This window comes from Aedes aegypti, chromosome 3, assembly GCF_002204515.2.
Source record: "Aedes aegypti strain LVP_AGWG chromosome 3, AaegL5.0 Primary Assembly, whole genome shotgun sequence".
NCBI classification, from domain to species: Eukaryota; Metazoa; Arthropoda; class Insecta; order Diptera; family Culicidae; genus Aedes; species Aedes aegypti.
This window is the reverse complement of record NC_035109.1, coordinates 369822402-369840240: the sequence shown is the minus strand read 5'-3', so window position 1 is coordinate 369840240 and position 17839 is coordinate 369822402. Positions and strand designations below refer to the sequence as shown.

At 40.7% G+C, this 17839-nt stretch overlaps 1 long non-coding RNA gene across 1 annotated transcript; it reads left to right on the top strand.

The window, feature by feature from the left end:
- The first annotated feature begins 1591 nt into the window (after positions 1-1591).
- LOC110678153 lies at positions 1592-16384 on the top strand. The gene is made up of 3 exons (XR_002501460.1): positions 1592-1902; positions 2051-2239; positions 16237-16384. It is a non-coding gene; the product is annotated as an uncharacterized LOC110678153 (long non-coding RNA).
- The last annotated feature ends 1455 nt before the right edge of the window (positions 16385-17839 follow it).

Sequence of the window (17839 nt, the reverse complement as noted above, 5' to 3'; positions counted from 1 at the left end):
CCTCTGTTGTATCAAGCACTAAGCCTTTTTTTTATCTAGGGTTACCTAATCCATTGCCGTTTTCAAAAATAACATAGCTAGTTCTTAAGATTCTAGACAACTTGCACGCAAGTTTACCAGCTTTTATGGCGATTTATTTGCTAAATTTACATAGCCAAAAACAACAATAATATTTGGCACAGGGACTACCCAAGTAACCACTAGCCCGCTAATTCGGCTTTTTGGGCTTTTAGAGCTGTTATACGGCTTTGTTATATCAGCTCTGTAATAGCCCTATGCTAGCACGGAGGGCGAATTAAAGTGCTATTTGGTTACTTGGGTATGTTCTTCGAGTTCAATCTTTTCAACCCAATCAATTTACTGTTTAATTTTACTGTTAATTTACTGTTTTCACCTTATATGTTTTGATGTTCTTCAAGTGCGATTATATTGCAAATCGTCCGGAACCCTTCGATAACGTAACGTACTAGTTTATGGTCATTGTTTTCCAAATTGGCAGACAGCGATATGTAAGATATATATTCAGTCAAATCTCGTTACAATGCACCCTCGATGTAATACAACTAGACATTATACATACATCCACGAGTCCTTTGAAGTTGTTGTCAATAAAATTTCAATTTTGTTCCGATTTTTACTTTTAAATCCATTCGGATGGAAAGATATGCTTGGTGTCAATTTTAAAACCATCCATAAACCTAGCCATAAACTTCACACAAACCGGTGTTTATACTATAATTGTTTTTTTTTTTTAAGTTTAATATTTAACATGAGTTTATTAGTGATATAGTTGATGCCTGCTTCGATAGGATATTTAACAGAAGAAAAAGTTTCATGGTATGTGTTGTGGTGAAATTTTCTGTGAAACTGGCAACACTGAACAATAATGGGCAGATAGTTGAGGTCTGGGTGCTGCGAATTGAATCCCTTTTTATTTTCAAGCAAATCTTGAAACATGCTTCTTGTGAAGAATTGAGTTTGTCGTATTAGTCCCTCAAACGTCACTCTGAGTTCTCTGTTTATCAAATTTCGCTCTCTGATCTCTCTCTGGAGAGCTTGAATGCGTCCTAGCTCGAATGACTTTCTCATTGTGAAATCGGCTAATAGTAGGTCTGCTAGAAGTTCGTGGATCTATTCCATTTTTATGTGACTGTGCCTTTGGATTACAACGCTGAGTTCGTTCAAAAGTTGCCGGAGGAGCAATTGAAAGGATCATGTCGATGGTTTTATTATTCCGGCCGTAGCATACCCCCTCAATCAAGAAGGTGGGCTAATAAGATGTATAAACTCGATTTCTAGCACCAACCGAATAACATCGAAAACGACGATTCTGATTAATCAATTTCGGAAACACCGATAGCGTCAGTATCTCGAACGCTTCAATTTTAAAGATTATTTGGGTGGCCAAAAGCCAAAAGGAGAAGAAATACTCAACCGACAAAATGTTGCGCATGGAGTGTCAAGTATTTATCCTTGTGTGAATATTAGGTACACTTTATCTCAGAGATTACAATACTTTCTCACGAGATCACATGATTCTCTCACAAGTAACATAACCACAATCTGGAATGTTTGGCTCCGGCAATCAGGCTCCCGCTTGACAAGCAAATTGAGTCAGACCGCAGCACCCAGGTTGAGGTGAAGAATTTGCAGCAAATAGTATTGTGCATCCAGATTAACTTTAGACCGAAGTTCATAAGAGAAATGAAATATCACCGACAAAAGTTCGCCGAAGTTCGGCGTCGGCATTCTACCGAAGTGCTACGCCGACAAAGGCAATCCTTATGCATCGGCAAAGCACCAAATTGGAATGCCGACGCCGAACTTCGCCGAAGTTTTGACTGCCGAACTTCTAATTGTCACTCGAATTGTCAATATCTGTCGGTGGGAGTTTAAACCATTGTAAACAACGGATATGTATACACTAAAAGCATTGAAGTTTGTTGGGGGAGACACCTTTGCACGGAAGAAACACCTATTGATAGCAGCTTTTCCGTTGAGCAGGTGTCTCCCCCAACAAACTTCAATGATTTTATCATCTGCTGAATAGTTTGTTGTGGAAACCACAATACGTAGCCTCAAATTGTTGGAGGAGCAGGGAAGACTATGGCGCCAGGAATATGAGAAAAAAGCAAGGCGATTAGAAGAGGAATACCAGCGAGAGTTGGCGGAAGCTAGAGAAGCCTTTAAGAAAGCTGCTGAACAAATAGCGCTGGAGTTTGCTGCCAAAAGGAATGAGGTGAAAAAAACAATTCGGCGCTGAAGATGCTAGTAACAATTCACAAACAGAACTACGTCCAAATGATGATGCCATCAGCAGTGTTGTTCAGACTCATTTCCCCGAAAATAACATTTTCCGAACTACGAAGCCACTAACTACTACAACCATGCTCTATCCTCCTAAGATAGAAAAGCAGATGGTTAAGCTTGAGTACTGCACATAAAATCGATCAATTTTGATCCCAGAGAGCCACAATTCAAGTTTCGGTGAAATGAAATGAGTGAGTGAGTGAGTGCGACTCATTTCACCGAAACTTGAATTGCGGCCCACCGAGATCGAAACTGTTGGATCAAATGTGCAACACTCAAGCCCAAACACCTCCCACTCCACATCAGGAATACAACGCACAGTTATAACAGTTCATGGCTTCACAATTCGAATTTCGGGGAAATGAGTCTGGTCAACACTGGTTGTAGTAGTTCGTGGCTTCGTAGTTCGGAAAATGATATTTTCGGGGAAATGAGTCTGAACAACACTGGCTGATGGCCAGTGTTGACCAGATGTTTTTTCAAAGTAAGTAGTGTCAGAGGAAAACAAAAAAAATCCAACTGAGTTTTCCGAGAAAATAAGTGACCCTGAATTTTTCTCAATTATTTTATTCATATATTGATGAGCCCTGCCTGTGGAAAAAGTTTCATGAAAGTCTGAGACCCTTCGGCCCACTTTGTACGGAAATTACTATGGAGAAATTTTAAGAAATGTTTCAAACACGCTAGTACTATAATGTAAGTAGAAACTTATCATCCCATATTAAAAACTCATACTTTATACCTTAAAGAAGGATGTTGCTGAAGAAACAAATTCCTTTTGAGCAAATTTTGTTTGGGATTTTTGTACATGTTTGCAGGGCTATAATCCCATATTAACCTAAATAATAGCAAACAAACTCATGAATATCTCTTCTGCTATTCGTCGGATTGAATTTCTCTCTTCAGCAAATTCCTTTATTATGGTTTAAAGAATTAGTTTTTACTATGGGATAATAAGTTTGTACTTACATTACAGTACTAGCGTGTTTGGAACATGTCTCAAAATTTCTCCATAGTAATTTCCATATAAACCTACTTTGTCTCGGGGCCACGTTTAAATCACCACCTAGAATGCTGAAAAATTTCACAGAACACTATTTTTATGCTAAGGATGGTAAGAAAGATATGGGAGATTGTATTTTCAAACATTTTTAAATCTTGAACCGCCCTATTCCCGCATGATGCCCCTCTAATCGATACAAATGTTGCCTCAAGGTGCATCAAAGTACGAGGTATCAAGTTACACATTCTTGTGGTAAGGAAAGCAGCAAATCCAACCGAACCCCAGCAGTTGCAAGTTTGTAAGCAAATACACAGTGGACAACCGGCGAAATAAGCCCCCTACCAGTGATACCAGGTTGAGCTATGGTACCTCGACTTATTTTCGAGATGTTTATATATGGATAACTATGGTGACCTGATCAAGAACATTATATGGTATCCTTAAAAAATAGCGGATTAAAAGCTATTCTTTTCGATAAGTTTTAAGATCAAAGAAGATTGAAAGTTAAGACCCATTGAAAACAGTTTATAATTTTATGTTATTCTCTTAGTTTAAAAGTACGTATTTACTTAACCCTCTAATACCCAAATTTTTAATTTCGATTTAAGTATTATTTTTCGTTATCTAAAATCGTTCTAAACACTGTTAAACTTTTCCGTAGTCCGAGCGAAGCGAGACTCGACTGAAATTTTATTGCGATTAATAATGTGTAGTTTTAACATAATTAGTACTTACAATTAAGTTTTACAGTGGTGCAGTAAAAATCGACCTAGGACAGCTAGTGCTAGGACAGCTTGTAGTAGATAACTGTGTATTTCAATGTAATGCTTAGACATTTTGCTTGGCCAATACAAACTGCTACTCACGGTTAACACCTGATCGCAACTTCGTAAGGGTACTCAAATATGCTCTTCTTCCAAATAAACGTGATTCTTTCTAAATTGATACATAATTGTAAACTTTGTTAGGTATACCACATCTAGTTCAACATAACGAATTCAATGTCATCGATATTTACCTGATAAAATGCTCAATAGGTTAATTTAATAATAGAAGCAACTTAGCTAACAATTTCATCGCCTATTGGCTAATTATATTCAAATAATAAGGAAAAAACTAATTATATTGCAAAGTTTGTGGCAAAAACGTGTGAGCTATTCTTCTCTGCTCCTCTATAGAAAATGCAATCTGTCAGGTTGTTATAGTGGATCTATTCAGACCTACCTATCCAAAGGGCCTATTCGCTTTGTGCGTCAACACCCCGACCCGTGAGGCCTAACTTGTCGTCGGCCTTACTATCTTCTAGCACATCTAAGAGAGCCACTTTAACCGTTGGTCGTTGAAATGTTCCTGAGCCGGTATGGATGTCTACCTTGCGTATTTGTCCATCGACACCTGGATAAGTCCTGATAATTCGTCCACGAAGCCAACCATTTCGTACACTTTCGTCGACGATAATTACGAGATCGCATTCTTGAAGTGGTCGTACATCTGTGAACCATTTCGTTCTTCTTGCGATGGTAGGGAGATAGGATTTTATCCAGCTTTGCCAGAATTGATTCAGCAGATGCTGCATTATTCCCCAGTTGGTACGCAACGAAACCGTTTGGTTGATAGGGATACGCGAAATACTGCTGTTATTGCCACTGGAACTCATCAATAGGAAACTATTCGGCGTCAATACTTCTTGACCAGGAAATTCCAACGGCACAAAGGTAAGGGGACGTGAATTGACGATCATTGAGGCTTCTGCAAGCAAGGTAAGAAATCCTTCATCGTCTAACTTTTCACGATGCGCTAGAACCTTGAAGGCATCTTTCACAGAGCGAACTTTTCTTTCCCACACACCTCCCATGTGTGGAGCAGATGGTGGGTTGAAATGCCATTCTGTTTCAGCGTTAGTAAAGGTGCCCGCAATGGCCAGATGAATCGATTTGATTTCAGCAGCTAGTTCTCTGGCGGCTCCACGAAAATAGGTACCGTTGTCACTGAAGATATTCTGCGGTGCTCCCCGTTTATCGACAAATCGCCGAATGGCCATTTTGCAGGACTGGATTGTCAATGAATGCACCGCCCTAACGGTAAGGCATGTAAAAATCGCAACCCATCTTTTAACGTTGCTACGCCCCTGCTTCACTAGCAGTGGTCCAAAATAGTCAATACCTGTGTGCGTAAATGGACGCACAAATGGTATTACACGTGGCTGTGGCAACGGTGCCATTCTTGGTGTGTCCGGCTTTGCTTTATATACACGACACCACATACACTGTTTGATGACCTTCTTTACTACTGAGCGGATCTTAGGAATATAGTAGGTCTGTCGCAGTTCGTTTATAACGGTCTCAGCATTGGCGTGACCATATCTTCCATGGAAGTGGAGTATCAGTAGCTCAGAGGCACGATGTTGTTTAGGTACAATTATTGGATTTCGAAAATTGTATGGGTAATATGCGGCTTTTGGGTCGATCCTACTTTCCATTCTCAGAACATTCTGTTCATCTAGGAATGCCGACAGTTTCGCCAATGGACTGGACTTCATTATGCGACCTGTTTTTACAGGTAATTTCACATTTTTTAATGCTGCTATCTCCTCTCCGAATTCTTTCGCTTGTACTATTCGCCACAATCCATTTTCTGCCGCTACGTAGTCTAGACGTACCAGTGTCACAAGGCGGGATTTCGTTGGAACACGTTGTTTCTTAGAACGGTTGACGAAATGGTATACATAGGCTAGAGATTTGACCAAATCCTCCCAACGTGAAAACTTGCTGAAATCAATTACGTTGGTCGTCGCTGCTTCTCGGTGTACGTTCGTTGTTCTCAATTCTTCCATTGGTTCATCTACTATACCTTTCCTTACAGGCCATTCGCATTCCGGTTGCCAGAGGAAATCTGGCCCGCGATACCAATTGCTCCGTCCATCAAAACTGGGACCGCTGCCCCTTTTGGTTGCCTCATCTGCGATGTTTAGCCGGGTGGGTACCCAGCGCCATTCCTCTAATGATGTCTCCGCCAGGATTTCAGTAGTCCTAAACTGCACATATGGACGATACTTACGAGGATCCGCCCGCAGCCAAGCCAGTAATACAGTGGAATCAGTATGAAAATACCGCTTTGTAATTTGCAGCGAGTGATTGTCCATAACGCTTTTCATTAGCCGCACCCCAATTACGCCTGCATTCAACTCGTTTCGGGGAATTGATTGTGGTCGCAGAGGAGTTACTTTAGCTTTTGCAGCTACCAGGGCGCATCGAGGTTGCCCGCGGTCGATTATGCGAAAATATGCCACACTACAGTACGCAAGTTCACTTGCGTCCACAAAAACGTGTAGCTGTAGTGAACCGTAGCTTTCTCGCTCGTAGTTTGGGAAGTAACATCTCGGAATGTGCACTCGTTCTAGTTCTGGCAATAAGCTTATCCACCTTTTCCAGTCCATGAAGTCCCTGTTGATAATGGGATCATCCCATCCGACGCCTGATCTCCAGATATTCTGGATAAGTATTTTTCCATGGACCGTAAATGAAGCAATAAGACCTAGAGGGTCAAAAAGGCTCATGACCACACGCAAAACTTGCCGTTTAGAAGGTACAATTTCACCAGCAAGTAGAGGAAGCAAATCTGCATGAAATTGAATGGTAAACACGAATAGGTCCTCATTCGGTTCCCACATCATTCCCAAGACGCGGGCTGCAATCGTCGTCTTTTCTGCGGTGAAGCTTTTTACTGCTGGGCAGACATCTTGGCTATTTTCAACTCCGATTCGCTGAAGAATCTTCCGGTCATTGGAGAGCCAATTCCGGATTTCGAATCCGGCTTTACTGTGGACCTCACGAACTTGTACTGCCAATTCACTAGCTTCTTCAACGGTGTCTCGGCTGTCTAAGTAGTCGTCCACGTAAGTGTTTTGCATAATTGCTCGTGCAGCCTCCGGATACTGTGCTTCATACTGGGCAGCATTTAAATTTTTAGCATATTGGGCTGAGCACGGTGAACAGGTGGCCCCGAATGTAGCCACGTCCATGACATACACATCCGGGGTTGACTCGGGTTTTGCACGCCACAGAAATCTCTGCGACTGTCTGTCCTCCTTTTTAATCCGTAGCTGATGGAACATCTGCTTTATATCGCCTGTTATAGCATACTGTCTTTGGCGGAATCGACAAAGAACTGACATAAGCGGAGTCAACAAATCGGGTCCGGTTAAGAGCATGGAGTTCAAAGAAACTCCTTTGACGTGAGCTGCCGCATCCCATACAATGCGCACCTTATGGGGTTTATGTGGATTTCGAACGATCCCCAGCGGTAAATACCACACGCGATTTGGATCAGAGCTTCGAAGCTCTTCGTCAGTGGCCTTGTGAGCATACCCTTGTTCCTGATACTCGTCAATCTGAGCTTCCACGTTCTTTCGAAACTCTGGATCCGATTGCAGCCGACGTTCAAGACATTTGAGCCTCCGTTCCGCCATCGCATAGCTTTCGGGAAATTTCACCTCATCGTGCTTCCATAATAATCCGGTTTCAAACCAACCTGATTCCGTACGCCGAGTAGTATCTTCCAGGATCCGTCGTGCACGCCTGTCTTCCTCGGATTCCAATATTGAAGTGACCGTTATACCCAGCTGATCCATTTCAAAATAATCTCTTACCAGCTCATGAAGCCGTTGATCCACAGAACAGTCACAAACGTGAACCATCGCACATGTGTCGGTTGCTCGCCGTCCACCGAATATCGTCCAACCCAGTCTCGTTTTGACAGCCACTGGCTCTTCGTCTCGTCTCTCTCGCTTGTTCAAGGGTAGCTTCAACCGAGCATTATCAGCACCAATCAAAATCTTTGGAACTGCTTCCGTATAACTCTGGATCGGTAGCCCACGTAGATGCGGAAATTTGCCACTAATTTCTGCGTAGTCCAAGCTCTGTCGAGGCAGGCTGAGATCGTCAACAGTTTGTACTTGTGACAACACATGTTGAGTTTTTCCGACACCTTGGGATATGCCAACTTGCACTCTTTTCGATACGGATTCTTTTCTAGTGACATTACTTGTCCATTGCAGACACAGCAAACTTTCTTCTCCCTCCAAGTCAAGCATGTTCGCTATACTGTTTTCAAGAAGCGTGACGTTCGAACCATCATCTAGAAAGGCGAATGTCGAAACCGATTTTCCATTATGCGACAACGTCACGGGTAGTATCTAAAAAAGAGTATCATGTGGCTTGCTGCGGTGAGTGGTGACGATTCGTGATACGCTAGTTCCTTTAGGCCTCGAAGCGACCGATTGGGGCTTTCCGGGATGTAACAGCTTATGATGCATATCTTCACAGCCGTCCATACCACACGGCTGCGAGGTTCTACACGGCCATTTCCCATGACAGGTCAGACACCGCTGGCACATGTTTTGCTGCTCTACTAAATTCCACCGTTCAGTAATCGTCAGGGAACTAAATTGGTTACAGTTTCTAATCTTATGGTCGCCACGATGACACATTAGGCATGGCTTATGTTGCTTCTGCGGTTTTGTGGACGAGGCACCATCTCTGATGTTCACTTCGGCTGAATGTGGATTGACGTACCCGCTTTTCTCTTTTTTCCTTCCAGAGCGATTCATGTCATCTTGAGAGTTGGAATCGAATGGCATGGTAACTTGACAAGCAGCTGCCTTAATCGATGATACGAAATCGCTGAACGCCTTCAACGTAACGTCGGGAATTCGCTGGGTGTGTAAATCCCAATCCAATCGAATGCTTGGAGGAAGTTTGCTGACCAGTTCCGATAGAAGCATGGGGTTGGACAGGTGCGCTTGCAATTTGGCGGCTTCTATGTAGGTGACGAGATTTCGCACCTCACGCCCGAACGTGACTAACGTGTCTAATTTATTAACGTTCGGAGCTGAAGCATTTCTGATTTTACGCATCAAACAATGAACCAGCTGGTCTGGTCGGCCACATTCCTCACGCAGTGTTTTGATTATTTCAGGAACTGCCTCCGGTAGAGTCAAAATGCTGTGCACTTTTTCCCTTGCCTTTCCGACCAAACATTTCTGCAACCTAGCGAGATTTTCGTCCGGTTGTATTCCACACATCACCGTGGTGGATTCAAATGCGCTCAAAAACATGGGCCACTCTAAAGGATCCCCGGAAAACTTTGGTAATTCCCGCGAGACCACATGACGAGCAGCTAATTGTTGCGGATTTATCAATCCTCCGAATGAACCCTGTACCGAGTGCTGTTGCTGCCAGTATGGTTGCTGCCAATAGGGTGGCATCGGTTGTTGGTACCATAGGTACGCTGCACAGTGCTTCGAACGTATGGCACTTGGGGACAAAAGTCAGAACTGGATGTTTAATGCGGTTTTGCCCTACGAAGTTGAGAAGAAAGTCGTTATACACAAAAAATCTCATTATTGGCATGAATGACACATATTACATCAGTAATGGCATAAGTGGCTTATACGTCTCGTTTTACATTTGACACCATAGAACAGTGCTCGATTTTAAATAAATGTTTAAAATAAAAACGCATGAAAACATGCTTGAGTCGTTTGCATAAACGATGTATGTGGTATGCGTAAATGTAAAAGTGTCTCAATAACCAAATTTTAAAAAACATATTAAAGCAGGGGTTATTCCAACGACTAAAATCAAACCCAATAAAAAAGGTTATATAAAATTTATTTTTATTAAAAATACAATTCATTTACCAGCTATTAATCATCCAAAAACATATCAATCGAATCATTATCTTTTTTTCTACAAAGATAGTTGAAATGTCGTGGGTTTCTGTTTGATGATTATTAGAAACAATTTGATACATAGGCTACGAACGCGAGCTCTTCAGGTTCATTATTGTTGATAAGATATATATAGGTTTTTCTTGAACATTCATTGAACGGTATGAAAGGCCTTCCCATGCCAGCCTTTACAGCCGAATAGGAAAACTCTGCATCGCCAATTTTCTGTTGGCGTGGAAGCAAAACTGGCTTTGCTAATCAGTCGGAGTTTTGCTTCACAAAAATATCGTATAATCTTCTGTATTTACCCCATTTTTGGTGTTTTTTGCAGCAATAAAATTTGCTAAATGCATTTAACTTGTTTTCAAATATCTGGGAGAAAAAATCAGTGCTATAACAACCGTACATGAAATCCACAACATGATTTTTTCGAATACGTGGATTGGCAGAATACCATTACTTGAAGCAATCTTTATTGATGATTGTGGCAGCATAACTTAAAAATCATAAGATGACATACAATCGGCAAACATATGCAGCTGGAATCTTTTTCAGAATTTGAAAAATACTTCAAATTTTATTTTAAAGTGGATTTCAGAAAGGTACTTTGAGGTACTTTTTTGTATGGGCTAGAAGAAGATAGGAGTTTTAATTTTCTTCTGTATTAAAGAGCTTATTGTTCAGAAGCATCTTTTCCTTCAATTTTTAAAATATATCACAGAAAATAAAACGGAATGACTTCTACTTACTTGTTTCAACACGATCCTTAACGACTTTCACTTTGAAAATGTGATAGGTATGGGAATAAAGCGAATTAAAGAGGGATTGGATTGACACAAAAACAATAAATTATATATAACGATGAAACAACTTGTCAACACCTGGTGTTTTGGTTTGTTTTGATAAGCGCACGGACTTTCTAGTATCTGTATTACACGCTCAAAATATATGTCAACATCATGGCCTACTTGATTCTTTCCAATATGAAAGTTGATTTTTTGACTTTTGTCCAAGGGACGAAGCACTGTGCGCTGGATCGCCCCGTGCGCTATTTTGTGAAGTCGGTTGTTGAGGCATCCTGTGTCGAAATGTGGGTCCGTGTTCTTCATCGGAAGCTTCTCGGATTACTGGAGCCGAGGGATTAAGCAAGGGAGGAGCTTGTTCTACATGGCCGGTTCGCTCCATGGGATCCACTGTACGTTCCGTTATATCAGGTTGCGTGGGAGCGACAAACGTTGGTATCGTTGAACGCGATGGGTCCACCGTGGGTGGCGGTGGATTCCGCCATTGCATAGGGTCGCTTGGTGGAAACATAGGAGTTGATAACTGTGGAGCAAATGACTTCGTGGTGTTCCTTTGCGGCAGTTTCGATGGTGTTTTTAGAGGAAGTTGCTGTGCCAGTGCGCCTAACGAATACATTGAAGGTGGCGCTGGCAACGCAGGATAATATGACGCCATCGCATCTTTTGGGTCGGCTGGAGGATGCTGCAACAATACTGCGCAGTGGGCTGCGTCCGCTTTCGCGGTAGTCATCGGATTTATTGTGTCCACTGGTCCTGACAACGGAATGTTGGGTTCAAGGGAACACGACTCGAGTATTCCAGCGGATTTGGTTGGTGGGAGTAGCTGCTTCGGTAGGCCCAGCGGTGTGTTGGGTGGAAGCGGATTTGCTTGCGCATTTGAGCGGGTCACACGTGAGTGTTGGTCCTCGGTGGGGTTTTCTTGTTGCTGAGCTTGGGCGTTCAGTTGAGATGGGGGGAGAATTTTCTTCGTAGCTCCGGTTCCTACCTGACCCGTAAGTATTGGGGTAGAGGTTTTGCCAGTCTCCGACGGATGATTCTCAATCGCTCGATTACCTATAGTAAAATCCTGCTCTGCCACCCAAGTTCCCACTCTGCTGCGTCGGCTGCAATGACTTTCGTGGCTTCTAAGGCTGCCACCCACCGATTGCCTTGCTTCGATCTCCGATTCAAGTTGATGTTTCGCTGCTAAAAAATCTCGTTCCCTTTCTGCTTGTTCGTTCCGAATTTTGTCCTCCAGCGCTTTGGCCTCCTCGAGTTGCTTCAATCGTAGTCGGGCGCTGGAAGCATTCGAGTGGTCGGAAATAATGGTACCACAGAAAGTAGAACAGTTTGGACAACGCCAAGAGCGGTTGCATATGGATGCTTGCACACCGGCACAGCTAAAATGCCACCAACAATAGACCATTTCCGTGAAAAAAATTTATTGGCTTATATGCTTTCTGTCAATTTACTGAACAAACTTTCCTAAGGAATCGATATGTTTTGGAGCCTTTAACTGTAAGAAAACAATGAAAAGCTTGCGGCACGTTAGTGCACCCCTCGGTCCCCTACAATATGTTTCACCTCGAAAAAATGTAGACCCCTTTTTCCCTTATGGTTTTGCCACCACGTTGTGGTGAATTTACGATCAGCTGGCATGACCAGATGATTTTTGTTTATGTTTTCATTCATCATAATGGGCTCCGTTGCGGTTTCGCTCCCTACTCCCTTCACGGCTCCCGAAGTCTCCGTAATCACTGCGGAAACCACCTTCACCGCTTCGGCCGGTTATGACCGCACCCGGCGAACGCTACACGGTTCTGTAACGCAAGGATTGTAGTCGACAGATGCCTGATCTCTCTGCTTTGTACCGACGAGGATTGAATATGCCGGAAGATTCCCACCTAGAGGCAGCAACAGCCGTTCAAAATTTCCTTGCGCGGCTGTTGCTGCCTTAAGGCGGAAATCTTCCGGAGCAGCAGCCAACAGATAGATTAAGGCTATCTGTCGGCATGAATAGTAAAAAATAGCCTCTAATAGAACTAGCGGTACCGTAACTGCTGGGTGGATGAGAGATTTGTTGTTAGGGGGTGGTTTTGAATTGTGAATCTGTGGAGGAAAATATATTTTCCTAAAGGAAGACAACCTGGTTTAAAAACGTTTGTATACGTAGTTTCGGTGGCGCTCCTGTTCGGGGCGCCCTGACCGGGATCACGGTCAGTTTGGGCGTGCACCTGATTTGACGTTTGCAAATGTAAACAAGCATCCCAATGCAGGGGTGGAATCGAAAAACTGTTGCAAAATCACCACGCTGATACCCATAGGGTTGAACAAACTGTGCCGCATTTCGAATTATTTTTCAAAATGTGGTGAGTATCCATGTTTTCAAAAATTTGTAAGAAAATCGGGAGTGCATATAAACAAAATCTGAAAGCGTTAATATTCATTAAAAATAATTGTCTTTCGAAGAAAAATACAAAAACTGGGGGTTAGATCTGACGGAAATGGTCTATTGCATTTATCGCAGGCAACCATGTCCTCTGCGCTATCCGGACGGTTGCAACCTTTGCAACTGTTTATGCCTTCCTGCATAGTGAGGTTAGGATTCGACGCATTCATCATGACTCGTTAATTTCGAGTTTGTTAAACTTTTCCGTAGTCCGAGCGAAGCGAGACTCGACTGAAATTTTATTGCGATTAATAATGTGTAGTTTTAACATAATTAGTACTTACAATTAAGTTTTACAGTGGTGCAGTAAAAATCGACCTCACATATGTGCTAGGACAGCTTGTAGTAGATACCTGTGTATTTCAATGTAATGCTTAGACATTTTGCTTGGCCAATACAAACTGCTACTCACGGTTAACACCTGATCGCAACTTCGTAAGGGTACTCAAATATGCTCTTCTTCCAAATAAACGTGATTCTTTCTAAATTGATACATAATTGTAAACTTTGTTAGGTATACCACATCTAGTTCAACATAACGAATTCAATGTCATCGATATTTACCTGATAAAATGCTCAATAGGTTAATTTAATAATAGAAGCAACTTAGCTAACAATTTCATCGCCTATTGGCTAATTATATTCAAATAATAAGGAAAAAACTAATTATATTGCAAAGTTTGTGGCAAAAACGTGTGAGCTATTCTTCTCTGCTCCTCTATAGAAAATGCAATCTGTCAGGTTGTTATAGTGGATCTATTCAGACCTACCTATCCAAAGGGCCTATTCGCTTTGTGCGTCAACAAACACGTTTGGGGCATTTATTTATTTTTATTCACAAATTTTTAAATTTTGATTTTTATAATTTTTATTTTTGAACATCCCTAGCTTTTTTCATTTTTCAGACTTTTCTAGTTGTTGATTTTTGGCAATAATAAAAATTTTAATTGTTACAGTATTTTGAAAAATATTAAATTTATAATTTATTTTCGGCGCGTATTTTATTTTCCGTGTAACTAACGGAAAAACAGGTTTGAATGATTTTAATACCACCAGGCTCTTCGTTTGTGATAGGTTAATCGTAGAAAAATATAAAAGGTAAGATTTTTTATATTACACGTTAAATGAAGCCCAGGCATTTGTAGGTTATATACAAAAGCAATTTTTCAAACAACTACTAAAAATACAAAAAAGTTTCAAAAGTCATAAAAAACTTTTCTTATATGCGTGTTATGAGTCAAGGCATAAGCTAAAAATAAAATCATTTTGATTTCCGAGCTACGAAAAAATACACAAAATTCCAAAGTGTACCCCGTCTAAAGGCGGGGTTGGGTATTAGAGGATTAACTGTTATTTTACCGAGGCTATGAATAGAGATTTATGGTATTACATTTTGGAATTTTGCCTTCTATTCCCACCTTATGAATAGCACTTAATATATTAAATGATATACCATGATAAGGTATTAGTTTGCCATATTTTTCTGCTCGGGATTGGCTTCATATTAATGTAGCGTTAGTTTTGTGTGCCGGTAAATCAACCAACTTAAAACGATTTTGGAAGGTTTCATACCCGGAACGAGTGCTCGTTGACTATGTCGCACGTTATCACTCAGACAGGGTCTGGTCGTTTTGTTTGTAAAGCGGTAGTGCTGCAAACCACACTTGCTATCCAGTTGACAGCATTTTGCATTCAATCCTTCGACGCCAGAAGACGGTGTAAGTCACAACAGATGTAACGTCTTGTTTATGACCACCTTTGAATAATCGAAGATAAACAAACTAAGCATTTGGTTTCTGCTATGACTCAATGTCTATTCTGTCGTCTATAATATCATGCTAAACCTTAGAATCGATTTGAACAATTCGCAATCAGCAAACCAAAAAATCTACTCGATGTCTTATTTACTGCGTACTGCATCTTATCGTCATCGAAGACAACGACGTGACGGTCCCAATCCCCTTAAACGAATTTCCTACTAAAGTTGAGAGCAGCTGATAGTCCACTCGACCAGCCATCCCGTATCTGTATCAATAATAATTGTTCACACCCAATTACGATGTGTTAGATCGACTCTACGGTGGCTTCTGTTCCCGATACTGTCAAAGGGCTCCATCACTACCAGCTTGCGTTATCAGTTCAAACATTTTTCATCTAACATACAACTGCGCTACCGTAATCCTGGGTCAAATTGACCACTGGGGCGCGTTTTAGCAAGTTGGTACCATGTCCTTCCGAAGAGGCTGAATGTTTTTTTTTTTTTTTTTTGGCATCACAGACATTCCATGTTTTGTAGTTTATAGATATCTTGTAATGATATTAAGATGAAACATCTCAGAATCCAAAGATGGCCTTCGTAAACTGAAACTTTTCACGATATTTCCAACGGTATTTTTAAACGATGTTTCCGACCAACAGAAAAATAGCAGGAACATTGTGTCAACGGAATAGTTTTGCCAATTCCATACTAAGGCAGCGTCCATTTATTGTATAAAATATTTAAAAAAAATTGTATAGGTCGTAACGCTTGAGCCTACTCGCCCCCTCCCCCTAGAGCGTAATTTGTGGATGCCGCCTAAGTAAAATAAAAACATATTTTCCATGTTTGTTCTATTTTCTTCCGAGATGAACCGGCCAAGGGCCGAAAATCTCATTAATAGAGGAAAAAAATTGTTCTATTTGTGGAACTTATGTGAGACATGCATTTTCGGTAATGTCATTGGTAATCATGCAAATCATTGCTTCGAAAAGTTGAAAGCTAACGCATGAACAAAACTCAATTTCTGCAAAAAAAAAAACTTCAATATAATATAAGAAAGAGATTAATTAATTGAAAATATTTCAACGAAATATGTTTATTCGAACTTTTGAAGAAGAGGGTCATCATGATCAATGTTACCCCACTGATCAATGATACCCCGTTTCACGGTACTCTATTGGACTCGACTGATTGGACAAACAGCACGCAAAAAGGCTCGTTCGTCGCCGCAGTCGTCTATGATGAAGCAGCAGCTAGATGTGCGCAGAACAAGAATGAGAGGAAACGCGCGCGGGAACAAATAGAGCAGACCATGTGGATCATCATCCCAGTTACCCGCCATCAACGCGACGCGACCCACAGTGCTTCGTCCCTTGGACAAAAGTCAAAAAATCAACTTTCATATTGGAAAGAATCAAGTAGGCCATGATGTTGACATATATTTTGAGCGTGTAATACAGATACTAGAAAGTCCGTGCGCTTATCAAAACAAACCAAAACACCAGGTGTTGACAAGTTGTTTCATCGTTATATATAATTTATTGTTTTTGTGTCAATCCAATCCCTCTTTAATTCGCTTTATTCCCATACCTATCACATTTTCAAAGTGAAAGTCGTTAAGGATCGTGTTGAAACAAGTAAGTAGAAGTCATTCCGTTTTATTTTCTGTGATATATTTTAAAAATTGAAGGAAAAGATGCTTCTGAACAATAAGCTCTTTAATACAGAAGAAAATTAAAACTCCTATCTTCTTCTAGCCCATACAAAAAAGTACCTCAAAGTACCTTTCTGAAATCCACTTTAAAATAAAATTTGAAGTATTTTTCAAATTCTGAAAAAGATTCCAGCTGCATATGTTTGCCGATTGTATGTCATCTTATGATTTTTAAGTTATGCTGCCACAATCATCAATAAAGATTGCTTCAAGTAATGGTATTCTGCCAATCCACGTATTCGAAAAAATCATGTTGTGGATTTCATGTACGGTTGTTATAGCACTGATTTTTTCTCCCAGATATTTGAAAACAAGTTAAATGCATTTAGCAAATTTTATTGCTGCAAAAAACACCAAAAATGGGGTAAATACAGAAGATTATACGATATTTTTGTGAAGCAAAACTCCGACTGATTAGCAAAGCCAGTTTTGCTTCCACGCCAACAGAAAATTGGCGATGCAGAGTTTTCCTATTCGGCTGTAAAGGCTGGCATGGGAAGGCCTTTCATACCGTTCAATGAATGTTCAAGAAAAACCTATATATATCTTATCAACAATAATGAACCTGAAGAGCTCGCGTTCGTAGCCTATGTATCAAATTGTTTCTAATAATCATCAAACAGAAACCCACGACATTTCAACTATCTTTGTAGAAAAAAAGATAATGATTCGATTGATATGTTTTTGGATGATTAATAGCTGGTAAATGAATTGTATTTTTAATAAAAATAAATTTTATATAACCTTTTTTATTGGGTTTGATTTTAGTCGTTGGAATAACCCCTGCTTTAATATGTTTTTTAAAATTTGGTTATTGAGACACTTTTACATTTACGCATACCACATACATCGTTTATGCAAACGACTCAAGCATGTTTTCATGCGTTTTTATTTTAAACATTTATTTAAAATCGAGCACTGTTCTATGGTGTCAAATGTAAAACGAGACGTATAAGCCACTTATGCCATTACTGATGTAATATGTGTCATTCATGCCAATAATGAGATTTTTTGTGTATAACGACTTTCTTCTCAACTTCGTAGGGCAAAACCGCATTAAACATCCAGTTCTGACTTTTGTCCCCAAGTGCC